Below are 15,738 nucleotides of genomic sequence, written 5' to 3'. Positions count from 1 at the left end.
GAAAAATTGTATTCAAATTAGTGTGTCTTAATTTGCAGGCACATTGTCGTTAAATTTCGAAAATTTACCTGGGTTTGCTCAGGCATTTGGTAGGTCTATAAACTGTTAATGATAAACTGTTTTAAACAAATATACCTTTCATAAAGATATACATTCAAAACTGGCCTTACACGTAGATCACTTAAAATCGACAGATTTTTACTCTATTATATTTGATCGAGGTTTGAGAATTCTCAGCGGTTGAAAAATTGTTTTGAAAAGAACAATACATCTATAAAACTTATATTTCATTGTGATTTACTTTCAGAAAGTATGTTCCAGTCGGGCATTTTTCGCCTACAAGTTCTGAACTGTCTGTTTCCACAAATTCAAATTAATACCATGGAAAATTAAAAAAAAATTGTTACATTTCTCACATCTGTTTATTCGGTTCCCCCATGACTTGTGGGTTTGCCAGGGATGCACTTTAAGTCCCGCCCTTTTCTCCCTCTTCATGGATGACCTCCCAAATGTAACTTGAAAGCGGTGTTCGAATTTGCAACACTTAACATGAAAGGAAGTGGAGGTTCATGTTCCCCAAACACTGCTGCCTTCTGGCTTATTGAAATTTTTGCTACACTGAAGTTAAAACTTTATTATACGCTGATGATGTGTTGCTCGGAGCTGACAATCGAGTAAGTTTACTGAGAACATAAAAAGTATTATAAAGTTATTGAGAGAAATGGAATTTGACAGTTAATCCCGCCAAATGTGGGGTAATTGTCAGACCTCGTCTCTCTCACTCACTCTCTCTCGCCCTCTCTCTTTTTCTCTTTCTCTTTCTTTTTCCAATATCGTGTGTAGCAGGTGTCGTCTATAGTAAAGATGAAATTTGGACAAAGTTTGGGGATATCAGCAGTATGAAATAGTTAAGAAATTTTTGAAATATTTAATCAAAAAGCTTATTGGCCTCTCCTAAATTCCTAGTTATGTTGTTTTTAGATTCATCCACGGACTTATTGATGTACCCTGAGGCTGGCATGATAGGAGGCTAGGAACTGGGGAGGTTATGTTCCCCAAACACAGCAGCCTTCTGGCTTATTGTACTTTCTTAGTTCCTTAGTCCTAAGTGACGATTTCTGCAATTCCTTTCCGTAGGTTTGTTTGTATCCCAGGTTATATCTCCATTGAGCGTTGCTTTGCATTCGAAGATGGTATGGGTTGCTGTTTCTTCCTCCTCATTGCATAACGTACAAAAAGGGTGCTAGACACAGTAAGCGTATGTTAAAATAACACTCACCAAGACTGGCAAACTCACTGCTAAAGTTAGAGAAGGCTAAAAAACTCAGAGAAGTGATAGGACACTTGTCACTGGCATCTGTGAAAACATCTACATAACATGGTTACATTCAATGATGACCCCAATTTTAAGTTATGCAATGAGGAGGAAGAAACAGCTACCCATATTATCTACGAATGCGAATCAACCGCTCAATGGAGATATAACCTGGGATACAAAGAAACCTACGGAAAGGAATAATAGTTAAGAGAGTTAATCACCTAGCAATCCTTAAAAGAAGGATCGAATTGACAGACTGAACCAGAAACTAGCAATGTACAACAAGCCAAAAGGCATCATCATCAACATCATCCCCAATGCTATCTTGTCTGATTCTGACCAGCATCTGAAGCTGTGTGATTGGTGGGGTGGGTTTGTAAAATGAAGTGTTGTTACTTTTGCCAAATTACACCCTCTGGATGGATGGGCCTTCTGCTCTCTGCCCACTTAGTAATTCTAAGGTCAGAGAGAACGTGTTCAATTTCTTAGCAGAATACACAATTTTGATATGAACTAGGCTAAACTCTGAACCGATCCAACTTGTAAAATATTGCAGTCATGTATGGCAGTACAAGTACATTTATGTTAAAGAACTAGATACTTAATGTTTCTGCAATTTGATTTTTTATTATTTGTTTTATTTTTTGGCTTTACCTTCATATCCTTTAATTTTGCTTCTTTCACTTTTTTGTATTGTTATGCTTTTTTGTTGTTGTTTCATTTATGCTTTCATTCACTTCCAGCAGATGGAATTTTCCATGGCGAACTGTGCTTTTGTGTAGTTATTTTATATATTTTATATTATATCACTGTGTTATAATAAATAAAGTACCATTAGTATTATTACATTATGTCTTAGCCTTCGAAATTGTTGTTGGGATACAATTCTATAGAAGAGGACCATTTTTTAATAGTGTAATCCAATATTTTGGGCACAGACAAAGTTTCGGATATTCCTATGAAGCGTCTAGATTTTTGACCTCCTCCCCTTTTAATCACTCATATTGAGTGCCAGCGTTTCTCTTGACCTGGAGAATCTTAATTAAGTTAAAACTCTGGCATCGCTTCCTACTCACCCCTCACCCCCTATTACCTTATCCTAGAATTAAATGACTGATGCTTTAGAGTGAGGTGCGGCTATGAATCTCAGTTATCAGGCCAGGCGTCCCCCAAGGGAGCATTCTCGGTCTCATCCTGTATACCATTTATACTTCTGACTTTCCTATATATCTCAATCAGAATCCTATTCAAAATCAAGCTTTCTCCGGCATCTAAGAATACCTTGAGCCAAAACTCAACCAACTGTATACAAGACTAAATGGGAAGTTTGTTTTTAGTTTGTTAGACGGTTTTTCAGATATTCAACCCCTTTTTGGAATCTTATTTAACTGACCGATGCCTCAGAGTGAGGTGATTTCAGGACTCGGATATCAGACCGATACAAGCCGGCATCCCACAAGGGATCCTTGGAAGTCCCTTCATGTTTACCATTTATACTGTTATAAACTTCCTCACCCCTTAATACCTCATACGGAGGGCGTTGGCTTCAACATTTGTTCCCTGTGCTGAAAAAAACACAACATATACGAACATATTCGTAATATGTATTTTGATGTGTACAGGCTACGAGTAAATTATTAAACAAAATGAGTTTTTGGTAACATCGGTTGAATAGAAAGTAATTTAGAAAAATTCGGAAGAACCCCAATAGGGTAAGTAAGTGACTTTTTTCTATTATTTATATTTTTTCTATTATTTTTTATCCGGTATTGTCGTTCCATTGTTTAGACGTTCCGCAGAGAAGTTATCGCAGAGGCGAAGGGCGTTTGAGTAACATCAAAACCAACCCTCAAGTGTAGACAGACCCAATGCCGGGTCATTTTTTTAAAAAGAAATTTGACATTCCTTGCAACTATTCTTAACCTATTTTAGCAACTATTCCTAAATTGTGCTAAGGCGGGGACCGGCTTACATGTGTATCCAATTTTTACCACTTTTCTTTTTGTGGAACGTTTGCCCTCTGTGTTTTTCCGAAAATAAAGGACAAAATATGTAGGGTTCTAATCTTCGTAGAGGTCATTAGACAGGTGAAAAAAGACTAAATGCTGGGTTCACCAAGCTTTCGGCACCTTATAGTATTCGTAATAAAATAGGCCCTGATGATGGCACTGTAAGGTGCCGAAAGCTCGGTGAACCCAGCATTTAGTCTTTTTTCACCTGTCTAATGATCTCTACGAAGATTAGAACCCTACGTAGATTAATTGCAGGACGATCAACGAGCGTCATATCTAAAGGACAAAACTTCCTTATTAATTGTATTTTTTAATTGTGAATATTTGCAGACGTAAATTAGTATTTTTGCTTAAAATCCTCCTCTCCCCCTTGCATAAAACATCAACATTATTATTAAATTTAAATTCTTCTTTAATAATCGTTTTCTAACCTCATCTTTGCCGTTTTTTATTCCCGGTTCGAACGATTTTTAATCGCTTGATAATTTGTATTGCCTTATCTCGACTGAAGGAGAGAGAACAATAATTGTCTTCATGCTTTACGAAAAGATTAAACTTTACTAATATAACAGAATCTAAAAAAAATCTCACCGATCAACTTGCAACGTCATTTTTTATTAGTTTTTTACATCAAACTTGAACAAGTTACAACAGGTAACGTCGATTATTTATACGAGATAGTAGGAAAATTAATTATTTTTCCTTCAAGCTGATATATTAGGCAAATTCTTTTTATGAAGAATTGTATACTTATCATTAACATCTTAAGTTATGATAAAAATCCATGTATTTACAATGTAGTAAGACATGCCATAAAAAAGTTTTGTACTTGTGCAATGTATCTATGACAGACTAATAACATAACAATATCGTAATAAATCATATCGTATCGAAGTTGCGATAAAAACAATTCCTCGCTCTCTTTATTTACTGGGGAAAAATGTTTTGTTGCAACTCATTCAATGGACGAATTGTATTTTTAATCAACATTCTCCAAAATATGGGATTATATTTTTCGTTGGAAAATAGTTTATTCAATTTTTTTCGTTAATTTGTTGTTATTTTATGCCGATTTCGATTTGAGGTACGAAAGACCAAATTTTAAATAAAACGAGACCTTTTTTTTCTCAAGGTCAATTCGTTCACTGGAGAATTTTAATAGCGGAAAATGTATTTAAAAAATCTAAAAACTCTCACCCACTCTCTCTCTCTCTCTCTCTCTCTTAATCACTCTCTCATTCACTCGGTCACATCTCTCTCTCTCTCTCTCTCTCTCTCTCTCTCTCTATCTATCTATCTCTGCCCCAATCACTCACTATATCTCTCATTTACTCATTCACTCACTTTTTATCTCTTTCTCATTCACTCACTATCTCTCTCAATCTCTTTTTCACTCACTTACTCCCTCTCTCTTTTCCTCTCATTCACTCACTCTCTCTACTATATATATCGACGTCGTTCAAGTGGAGGAGGGTTTTATAATTTATCGGTGGAACAATACCCTTCATTTTATATATTCTGTCCAGCAAAATTTTTCTCTCCTCCTCATATCTAGTGCAAGCCATCACCACGTGTTCCCAATCCTCAATAATGACCACGTTCTACATAGATTACTACTGCATTGTTTTATTTTCAAACACGGGATCGAGGTATGGTCTAGAAGAAGAAGAAGAAGAAGAAGAAGAAGAAGAAAGTAAATTTAGTCGCTAATGCCAAGCTTCGACCTATTTTGAGGTCATCATCAGGGCAAAACAACCTTAAATATGTCTACAGATTGACATATTTAAGTTTTTAAGGCTATCTCAAATTTCTTGTAACACCGATTCAGTACCAACATTGACAATGACTGTTGTTTTATTTATGTACGCCCCATATGTCATGGCCCGGCCTAAGCCTAGTTATTATTGCACTACATCCTCTCTTTTCATGCCAGTCCATGGAACCAGGCATGCTTATTTATCAAGGGCTTTATTGATGTATAAAAAATTCTCGTTGTTAAACCATCACAATATTTGAGTTATACAATTACCTTGTCCTTGATACTTTTGTTTTGAATCCTGAAGGGGAATATGGACAGCTAGGGTTTTACCCTCATTGATTGCCCGTTTTGCAAGGATATATTGCAGTTAAAACATGTTGCAGTAAAAGTGACTTTCGATTACCTGTTGGTCAATTTTGCGTTATTTACTATAATATTTAAACTAACAGGTCAACGACACTCTTTTCTTATATATTTGTCTTATTTTGACTCCAGCTCCGATTTAAATTTCACTGCTCTCAGGACTGAATAGAAGCTTAAAACCGAACGCTGAGAGCTGGGACCTGTATATTCAGCAAGAGATCCTTTGAAATATAAATGCAAAATCGATAACACTAGAACCGTAGCAGTGCTTAATGATCTGGAAAAAAAGGAAAAGTGTAATAATTGGGGTATCTATTTGCAAGGAAGTTAAAAAGTTATGTTGTGACACAGTTAACGGCTATTAAAAAAAAATTAATTCACATTAGTGAATCAGACCTGTAAATCCGGTCCCACCTTTGTACAAAATTCTTCACAATAATAATGAGGAATGCCAGTATCAACTTGCAATTTTGTCATTAGAATGACGATGTTTAATCTACATAAAAGTCAATTTCTTCGTCGACATTCGTGCCAATTTTACCATTTGAAAAACAAATTCTTTTTTTGTGAAAATAATATTTTTGGTCGAATTTTCCCTTGACAAATGAACTTTGCACATTTTCGTTTTTTGTTTATTTATTTACGATTTGAGTTAACAATGTTGGGAAACGGAATCTCTGGTTTACATTTTTTATTATTCGGTCGGTACCGATCATTTTGGTCCACCACTCGCTGGGTTGGTCTGTCAGAAGAGTTTTAGCATTCCGCCTTCTTCATTGTCGATTACATGTTCATCACCATACATACAGACACCATACAGATCACCGAAAATCTGACGATTTTCTTTAAATTATTTAATTATGATGGTTTGAAAGAAAATTCACCGAAACAACAGAAAATCATTTAGTGATAGATTAAAATTTAACTAACACTATTAACTGGTTTTGATGTTAAATAACGCAATAACGTCCTCGTTGAAGGCCTCTTAGGCATCAAGTAAATTCTTCTTCACTCTTCAACAAGAGCGGTTTGAAGCTGTCCAACGCTTCTTGAAGGCGGCGAACGATGTCTAACCCCGTCTCTTTACTGTGTCTTATAAGTGTTCTATAGGATTCATGTCAGGAGGACGCGCTGGCCAATTCATTGTGGCAATCCCTGCAACCTCCAAGTATCGGGTGACAACTCAAGCCACAATGCGGTCGAGCATTATCATGCATTAACACGAAGCTATCCCCAATAAATGGAGTGAATGGGGCCATAGCTTCCAGAAGAATAGTGCAGTCAAAGTTCCATTCTGCATGATGATAAGTTGATCCCACCTCAAATCATAACTGACTACCTTTGAAAAGGCTGTGGCTCACACAAGGCACATAAAGCAAGGCGTTCTCCACACACGATCCCGGTCATCTGATGGCCACAAACCAAATCGGCATTCGTCTGTTAGGAGAACAGCCCCTCGTTGTTCAAGCGAATAGAGTCGCCTTTCTACTCGACGCCTCTCCAGCAGGAAAGAATCTGTGGGAAGTCAAGAGACTAGACTGTACTCACGAAGCCTTCTGATGAAAGTTCTAGAGCTCACTCTTATGTTACGGACCGTTTGGGGTTGACTACCTACCAAGGAAGCAATTAAATGAAGCTGGCTCGAGCAGAGTTACGATGGATGATTAGTGTGAAACTTTTGATATCGGGAACGGATCAGTTCGTTGACAAAAAGAACGTTCACATCGTTGTGGATAGTGAGACTAGTGACGAAGTATGGAGCTTTGACGATTTATCTGAGGTCTTTTGATTGGAAGGATTGTATGCGCTGGATGTTGGATGGCTTGGCAGAACCCCACAGTTCCACTCCGTCCAAAGTGGCGCAGTAAAGTCTTCCATATGGTTAGTTGTAGTACTGACGGTCAAGACGGATTTCGGTCCTAGAGGTCTTCGTAGTTTTCCGATCTTCTATTAACTTTTTAGCAGGGAATATAACTCAACGCCACCCGACGTCGTATGGCATGTTAGTGGGGTTGCACATCTGTTCGACGCAAGCACACGCCACGTGACAGTCACACAGTTATATCACTGTAGTTTAATCAAGTGCTTTCGCGAAATGGATAGCTGTGAGGAAGACATAAATGGCAGCAGCAGCGATCTGCTTGCTTTCAACGGCGAACAGAAAAACTTGGCTTCATGAAGTAAACTTCTCTAGTGATGTATCTGGTGAATATCATACGTTGATTTCTATACTATAAAAGGAAGAAAAGTTGATCGATTCCACCTGTATTTTCGGAAGACGAAACAAGAAGCAATAAAGGAACGGATCAGGAAAACTAATATAAATTTCCGCACATATACCTGACGTGATCCTCCCCAATCTGTTATTGTGATTATTTTTTCAATATGAACACTTGAGTACATTTTTTAAATTCAGACTTGTCTTCCATTTTTTGCACCAATCTTCGATAAGCTCAAGGTGTACATGGGTGCTGGAAGTTGCTTGATTTTGGATAGAATCCGAGGGGAGGACGAAATTGCGGTATAGTCTGATGGTGAACTCGCATTTGGAGTGTGTAGGTAGGTCAGCAATCTAAGTGGGAATGGAAATTAAAAAGTAAACCATAAAAGCAATAAGAAAAACGTAATTTTCAGCTAAACATTTAAACTAAACGTCGCATTTAAGGATTTCCATAGGATTAAATAGTTGGTATATAAAGAAGTGAGAAGCTTAAATGGTATAAAGGGTGGGATAAGAAGTTTATATCAGTTTAATGTTGGCATTCCTTGATTGCAAGAATTCTATTTCTTTTTCTTCCTGTTTTTATATGACATATAAAAGATAACCCACTATAAAAAGTACGCTTTTTATATTTGCTCTCGATTTACTTTGTAGTTATTATTTATTTGTTTGTTGTTTTGAAACCAATTAATTAACAGGGAGTTTCTCATCTGTATTGATCCTTATTTGTACATGTGCGGATAAATTTTTGTCATTTATTTCTTTTGGGGAAAAACAAAAGCGCAACTTACCAGAATAATTAATCCATCTTTTAATTTTTTTAAAATTTAACATTTTTTTAAAAAGAAATTCGACCTAAACAATAACATTTTATATATATTTTTAGAAACGTGCTTGTTGAAATGGGCGTTTAAGAAAGATATCATATACAAAAAAAATGGTCATAAGTCGTAAAACGATTTCTACGGATAAATTAAAAAGAAGAAAAAGATCCTTTGAGATGAGATGAGCCGTTTGGTGTTGTTAGTTGTCCGGTTCCTCGTTAGATCGCGGTTCCACTTCCTTAGGGGCACCCACTACACATAAAATTCGAACATGATGAAGAGTTCATGGATAATTTTGGTTCGGCCAATTTTCACCAGTTAATTTTCCCATGCCTGCTTTAATAAGTGGCAGCTTTCTTTATGCGTATAGTTTAAAAAAAGTCTGATATCAAGTGTGCCAATTAGCCGTTTTATGGCATATTCTCGCTTTCTCATTATTTCGCTTTCCCTCTCACTCATTCACTCACTCACTCACTCACACACACCCACTCTCTCTCTCTCTCTTTCTCTCTCACTCTCTCTCTCTTTCTTTCTTTCTTTCTCTCTCTTTCTCTTTCTCTTTCTTTCTTTCTCTCATTCCCTCACTGTAGTAATCCCTAACTATTTCTTGAATGAAGTTTGGAAATCTACAATAAATAATATAAAGCAAACTTTACCATTCACACTCTCATTCACTCTCTCTCTCACTCACTCACTCAGTCACTCATCCACTCACTCACTCTCTCACTCACTCACACTCTCTTCCCTCTCTCTCTTTCTCTCACTCGCTCTCTCTCTCTCTTTCTTTTATTTACTCACTTACTGAAGTAATCCCTAACCATCCCCACCAATTTTTTGGATGAATTTTAGAAATGTACAATAATTAATATAAAACGAACTTAATCAATTTGAAGATCGAATTGTACATTATCACATTTTACTTTTAAGAACTATGTTAAAACTTTTTTGCCTTGAAAGAATACTGAAAGTTTTTCTCAACTCCTGAAATTTCTTGGCTGAATTTCAGTCTTTTAACCTAGGTGAATAATGCCAAAGGAAAAGTTACCCTAAAATTGTACAAAAAGTATGATACAAGCCAAATTTTACAACGGTGCAATTGGATGAATTTTGCAATTGTTACTTGTTTACCCGGGGAAAATATTTTGCCATTGATTTCAAAATGAAGGTCTGAGGTTAAAGAAAGTTTTTTTTATTGGGAACGGATTGTCTCGAATGATCCCATCATATCCGATAGGTATTAATTCACCATTGTCAATAAACAATGCAAATCTTGCATTGTATAGTCGTGTAAAACTTGTCAACAGTTTAATTATTCCTGATCAGGGTCCGTTTATTCTCGCTGTTGTCCTTGGTCAGACGCGTTTAGGTTTTGTCCTTTTGAACGAGGAGACAACGGGAAAATGTGAATGCCACCGATCAGCTTCACCCGTAAATTTTGGTACGACAGTACTTTTAGAAATAAATAACAACCATTATGAACATTGCCTCCTACAAAATTTGCGTAGGGCTGAGGAAAATTAGAAAGAAAACGATGCTCCCTTCGGGCTCTCGGCTCTCTTAACAAACAGTCAAATCCCTGTCGAAAATATCAAAAATTCATAGGTATATATTTATTCAGAAGAGAATTCTCGCATGTTTATCGTATTGTAATGCGACATCCTCGAAAGGACAATAAACACTTTTACTATTGGGAATGATTTTGTGCTTAAAGGACTCGTATCTTTAATTAGTTCTCTTTGGAATTTATTAGCCGTCACTAGTTGTCTTCTCATTCTAATAATAATTTTTCAAAGCTCAAGCTCTGCAAAAGTTAAGTCTCCGACGTTTGACTTGTACCGCTGACTGAGCTTTTTGAGAAAAACTGAATTTTACCTACTTTTTGATAAACTTTTTTCTTCAAAATATGGAGTAAAAGGCTATTTTCAATCTTCTGACAAATTCATTTGGTTATCACAAAGTATGTAATGTTTCATAAATTATTATTGGAGTACAATACCTTAACTGTTCATAATAGTTATTCGAATAGGAAACTAAATAAATCTCGTTGAATTGGAGTATATTTTCCTTTAATAAAGTGAATAAATATTATGCAGGAGACTGCGGTGGTTGAGTGGTTAGGGCGTCCAACTCGTATTTGCCACGCTAGTGGTTCTGAGTTCGAATCCCGATACAGCCCATGTCTTTTTAATTGAGAATAGTATGAAAAACGTATTCTAAAGTGATTTGACTCTAAGATCACGACACCCAATGGGTAGTTGAATGTAACGTACCGTTGATCCGCTTGGGATGAAAATCATAGGGGACCATCTAGAAACCAACCCGCACAATCTCTGAAAATTTCCTAAAAATTGGTCTCATGGGTTAGAAGTTTTGCCGGTTACAAGGAATTGACCTTGTTGACGGACTGGCAGATACGGAAACAAAAGGTCTGGAACACAAAATGCGATTGGAAATTTTGATTTTGGAGGACACAATTTTTTTCGACTTTCCGCATGAATAAAAACAAGGCTTCCCTACCTTCGGTTCGTAAGCAAAACGTATAACACGGCAGGGAATGCCGGCGTCTCACTCTACCAGGAAGTAAACAAGTGTTCAGATGTTCAAGGAGCAACCCGGAAAAGCAAATCCTTATGATCCTAATAACGATCATAATTAGGTAAACATGTTCCGGGCCCATGCTGAATCATGTTACTACCTCGGATTCTGGGTTTGAGTCACTTTTCACGTCCAGCGACATATTCTATGGATTTTCTGTTGACGGTATTAGGATTGTATGGTGGTCGAAATAGAGAAAATAAGTTAGTGGATGTCTCTGAGTCAGACAATTCTTCTACTTCCCTTTAGGCCCAGCGCCATTACAATCAGTTGATAAACATGTTATAGTTTGGTCGTCAGGCTTGTTTGGCGGTAGAAACGAACGACAAGCGGTGGATGACCATTGTTAATCAATGACCTTTCGGTCCGTCAATTCTCGCTCTGTCCCTTTTTATGTCCTATGTCCCAACGCCATTTTCTCTATGAGTATTACATGGGACGACCTATGCTAAATTAGTATACATTTGTTGGATCCGCCAATTTTCGCTCTGCCCCTTTTTAAGCTCGTCACGATATTCTGTGAATTAATTTGAGTCAGTTGGTTTTAAACTTATAGGGCGGTCTAGAACTCGAGCCAGAAAAACTAAGCAAGTAGATGACCTGTACTGTTTCGCTCTGTCCAGTTTTTAGGCTCAGCGTCCTCCAGATTGTTGTTATTTTTTCTGTCAAAAATCAAAAAGTACGAGCAAATTATTTGTGTTGCCGGTTCGATTTGGTTTCTCGTTTAAATATTACGTGTAATATGAATTTAATTTTTTGTTTCAGGTTCCATGGATAAGTGGAGGATGAAGACCAAACACTTCATCATATCTGGTACTTATTGTAAGTCCTCACGACATATGTTATTGTGAATAATGTTAAATGTTGATTTTTTAAAACTAACTGTGTGCTAAAAAAGAGATAAGCATGCATTTGTTTCGTTTTGTTCGCTCGCAATGGTTTTCCTTGGTTTTTTCTATTGTGGCAAATCTGTCGGAACAGTTGGATTATTTTATTATCGATTAGCGATTTTTAGTAATATGTAATAATAGTCAGTTGACCATCGATGTCGAGCTCGCCATATTTGCCGCAATGACTTCCTTTGTTGTTCTCATTAAATAACATATTCACAAGTCCGTTTTACCTTTTCAGATCATCAAATCATGTTTCACTATTAACCAAACGAATCACCTATCATAAATATAACAAGAAGAGGTTTATTGCGCTGCAAGATGCATGCTCCCCACATTCCCGGCTAACTGTCATTGTATGTGTTCGTTGGAAAAACAAAAATAAATAAATATGTACATTTATTATATCTACATTTTAGCCTGGCGGCTTTTATTATTTGTTCTCCTTTCCTTCTTGTATTTTCCGACTGTGGAAATTTCTTGATTTTGACTACAGTTAATCTTTGTCGGCTGTGTTTTGTCCCGAGAAAAAAAAGCGTTGAAACATGATTATATGAGCGTTTCAACAAAATTACTTCTTCGGCAGATCCATTCTAGACAAATTCAACAATGTAAATCATAAGAGAAAAGAGGTAAAATTATATTACAAATACAAAAAAAAAAAATAAATAAATAAATTAAAAAAAATAATTGAAATTGCATTGTTGTTTTTGTCGTGAACGATGATCATTCAATAAAGAAGAAAGAATCTGTTCAAAATATGTTGTTGGTCAATGAAACTTATTTGTACAATTGTAAACCTGTTTGTTAACCAAAAATAAGTCAATAAATCAATCAATCTTAATATTTATCCTTTTTAATATATTATCAGATTAAGTTTTCAAAAAATTGAATATGTTTTTTCTTTATCCAACCTTTCTCATTTGCTTTGTCTTTGGGTAAGTGGAAATTTGCACTGTCTTTGTTTTTGTAACATTAACAATCTAATGCTTTTCTTGTTATACCCTTTGAAACACAAAATAAACCAAATGACATGAAAATCTATTAACACACGATCATGGTATGAATGGACATAACAGTTCGTTTTTGTTGTTAGATTCTTGGTCTATTAACCTTCAACTAACAATAAAAAATAACTCATCCATTTAAACAAAAATAAACAAATAAATAAAAATAGATGTGTATTTCCGCTTGTTCTGGTCGAGAGGCGTTGCCGATGTGTCATTCCTGACATAATATAACAAGATGAGGATATTCGGACTGCATTGTGATAAATCAAGTGTGTACTCTCGTCACGTCACATTCGACTGTCTGTAGTTTTTCCCCCTGAAAGTTACGAGGTACTGCGGTTTTCAGTTACCTGTCATTGTTTATTTACATATAGGCCAAATTGATGCAACGAGGACATGTCCGAGAGGGATCGAACCAACCACCACCTGTGCCATTAGTAACGATGAGGGGTGGGCCGAGGTTATTTTCGACCCGAGCTTAAGTTAGCAATAAAAAAATAAATCAATAAAAAAATATAAAAAAACATAAACAATTCTACAACAGTTATGCCGTGATGAAGTAAATTATTAAAAAACGATGACATCTAATATCGACTGTTTACAAATACTATTAGGTATTTTAATCCATTCAATTCCATCGAACTTGTGTCCGTCCATTGAAGATATTATTTTAGACTGCTTCGTAAAAATAAAATAGACTGAAGGGGGTCAGAGGTGTAGTAATGCAGAAGCTAAATATATCTGTTCGTAGGAAGAAAGGTACTTTTTGACCCAAGGTCATTGGACGTGCGCATTAGAAGCTTATGACTCCTGTACGAACTTACTGATCGAATTCTTTTTCTTTCCTTTGCAAAGTGAACCGACAATTGATTGTTGGAAAGAAAATGTCAGCGGGCAATAATCGATATACTTCAAGCTAAACATGTTCCACTCACCGTATCTTAAATGACATGTACGGTTGAAAGGATGAAAGCAAAAAGGGAGGCAGATATTGTACATGTTCCATTACACTTGTGTGGTACGTTGATCGACTGATGATTGTCAATGAAGGCAATAATACAAGTAGAAGTCGATTTGGCCATTTCGTCTATATTAGGTCTCATCAGGTTTCTTCCTCTTTATTTATAAAAACTTATTTGATTTTTGATAATTAAAGTTTGATCGTTATGTGAAGTATTTAAATACATATGTATGTGTCGTATATGTAGACAGTTGAAGGTCTTATTGTAGTTTATCATCTTCAGATCCAAACGGTAGGGTTATTATATACTTGCATTCATTATAATTTTTATTTTTTGTTGTTTAACGGAAAATTTTAAAGAAAAATATAAGCTATAGCTAAATAAAAAATTAAACTTAGTAGAACAATTTCACCAAAAATGTTGCTATGGAAACAATGAAGAAAATATTTAATTCAGCACGGAGTATTTCCTTCTCTTGTGTGATCACCGCTTGCATTCGATGTAGCATCGATTTTAAGAGGTTTTGAATGTAGTCCTATGGAATTGTTTCATATTTCTCCAACATCGTCATTCTTAATTCATGCAAATTCTCTGGCATGACTGGCGACTTTTTACCCTCTTTGACAAGGGCCAAAGGATAGGTCTTAAGTCGGGACTACATGTTGGCCACTCCAAACGTTGAAATGAAGCCCGTTCCAAGTCAATAATCGATCGTAGCTAGATATCATAGATATTTGTCAAGCATCAAAATACCGTCGCCAATTAGTGGCATATAAGGAACAACTTCTGATGACACATCTTCAATTTATGGCGCAGCTGTTACAGGGAACTCGATGAAGATAGTTTTAATGCGACCTTCCTAGAAATGTCTGCTCAAAACATAACACCACCACAACCACAGCTTCTTCTACGGAATGAAAACGTCGCTGGATATATCACTCTACTGTTCTTCTCCAAACCTTCTCTCGGCCGTCAGAAGATCTCAAATAAAACCTTGACTCGTCGGAAAAAAAAGATTTTAGTCCAATCTTACTCAGGCCAGTGGATATGATTCCTAGCAAAACCAGTGGCACGCCTTGTCGCACGTAATCCAGCTTCTGGAAGTCTTTGCCTTACTCCCTCTTACTTTTCTTTTTTTCTCTCTCCCCCTCATTTTCTCTCAGATACTCACATTCTCTCTATCTTCTCTCTCTATCTCTCTCACTCAATCTGAGAGAAATTGACAGCATTTCTAACTTGTTGAATTCGTTGCAGGAGGGAGGCATAGGAGTATGTGAGTGAGTGATTGAGTAAAGGAGAAAAAAACGATCGAGAGAAGGTGAGTGAATGAAAAAGTGAGTGAAAGAGAGAAATTGATTGAGAAAGTGAGAGATTGAGAGTATGTGACTGAGTGATAGAGAGAATGTAAGTCAGGGAAAGTGAATGAGAAAGAAAAATATAAATGTAATAGAGAGTATGTGGGTGAGTGATTGAGTGAGAGGGAAAAAAGATTGTCAGATAGTTGTTGATAAATAAATACAAAAAAATTCGCGTCATGTTGTTTTCCGTGTACGTTTTCAAATTCCATCCTGACCTACGGTTTTCCTGAGGTTTGATGTAGGAAAAAAAGGGCAGAAAAACGGTCTAAACGAAGATCAACCACCCATTATAAAAAGGGATCCCTCATAATCTTTTCTCTGTAATTTAACGTGACAATTAGACCATTTAGTTGACTACAACTTGACGTCACTTCTTGTTACCATGGGGACCTCCCATTGATCCCAACTATCAATGAAACCAGCTGA

The 15,738-nt window shown here is 36.3% G+C and overlaps 1 protein-coding gene across 6 annotated transcripts in view; it reads left to right on the top strand.

The window, feature by feature from the left end:
• The window catches only part of LOC106666867 (myocyte-specific enhancer factor 2), a 209,081-nt gene that overhangs the window by 4,078 nt on the left and 189,265 nt on the right, over nt 1–15,738 (top strand). For 4 of the 6 annotated variants that reach the window (XM_014394355.2, XM_024226283.1, XM_014394354.2 and 1 more), the window contains exon 2: nt 11,858–11,914. The gene's annotated coding sequence lies outside the window, so the exon portion shown is untranslated. The remainder of the gene's footprint in view (nt 1–11,857; nt 11,915–15,738) is intronic. The other 2 variants (XM_014394356.2, XM_024226285.1) reach the window with 1 other exon arrangement.

This window comes from Cimex lectularius, unplaced genomic scaffold (assembly GCF_000648675.2).
Source record: "Cimex lectularius strain Harlan isolate CLEC.00 unplaced genomic scaffold, Clec_2.1 scaffold115, whole genome shotgun sequence".
Taxonomy (NCBI): Eukaryota; Metazoa; Arthropoda; class Insecta; order Hemiptera; family Cimicidae; genus Cimex; species Cimex lectularius.
The sequence above is the reverse complement of the archived record's forward strand: the minus strand, read 5'-3'. Positions and strand labels throughout refer to the sequence as shown.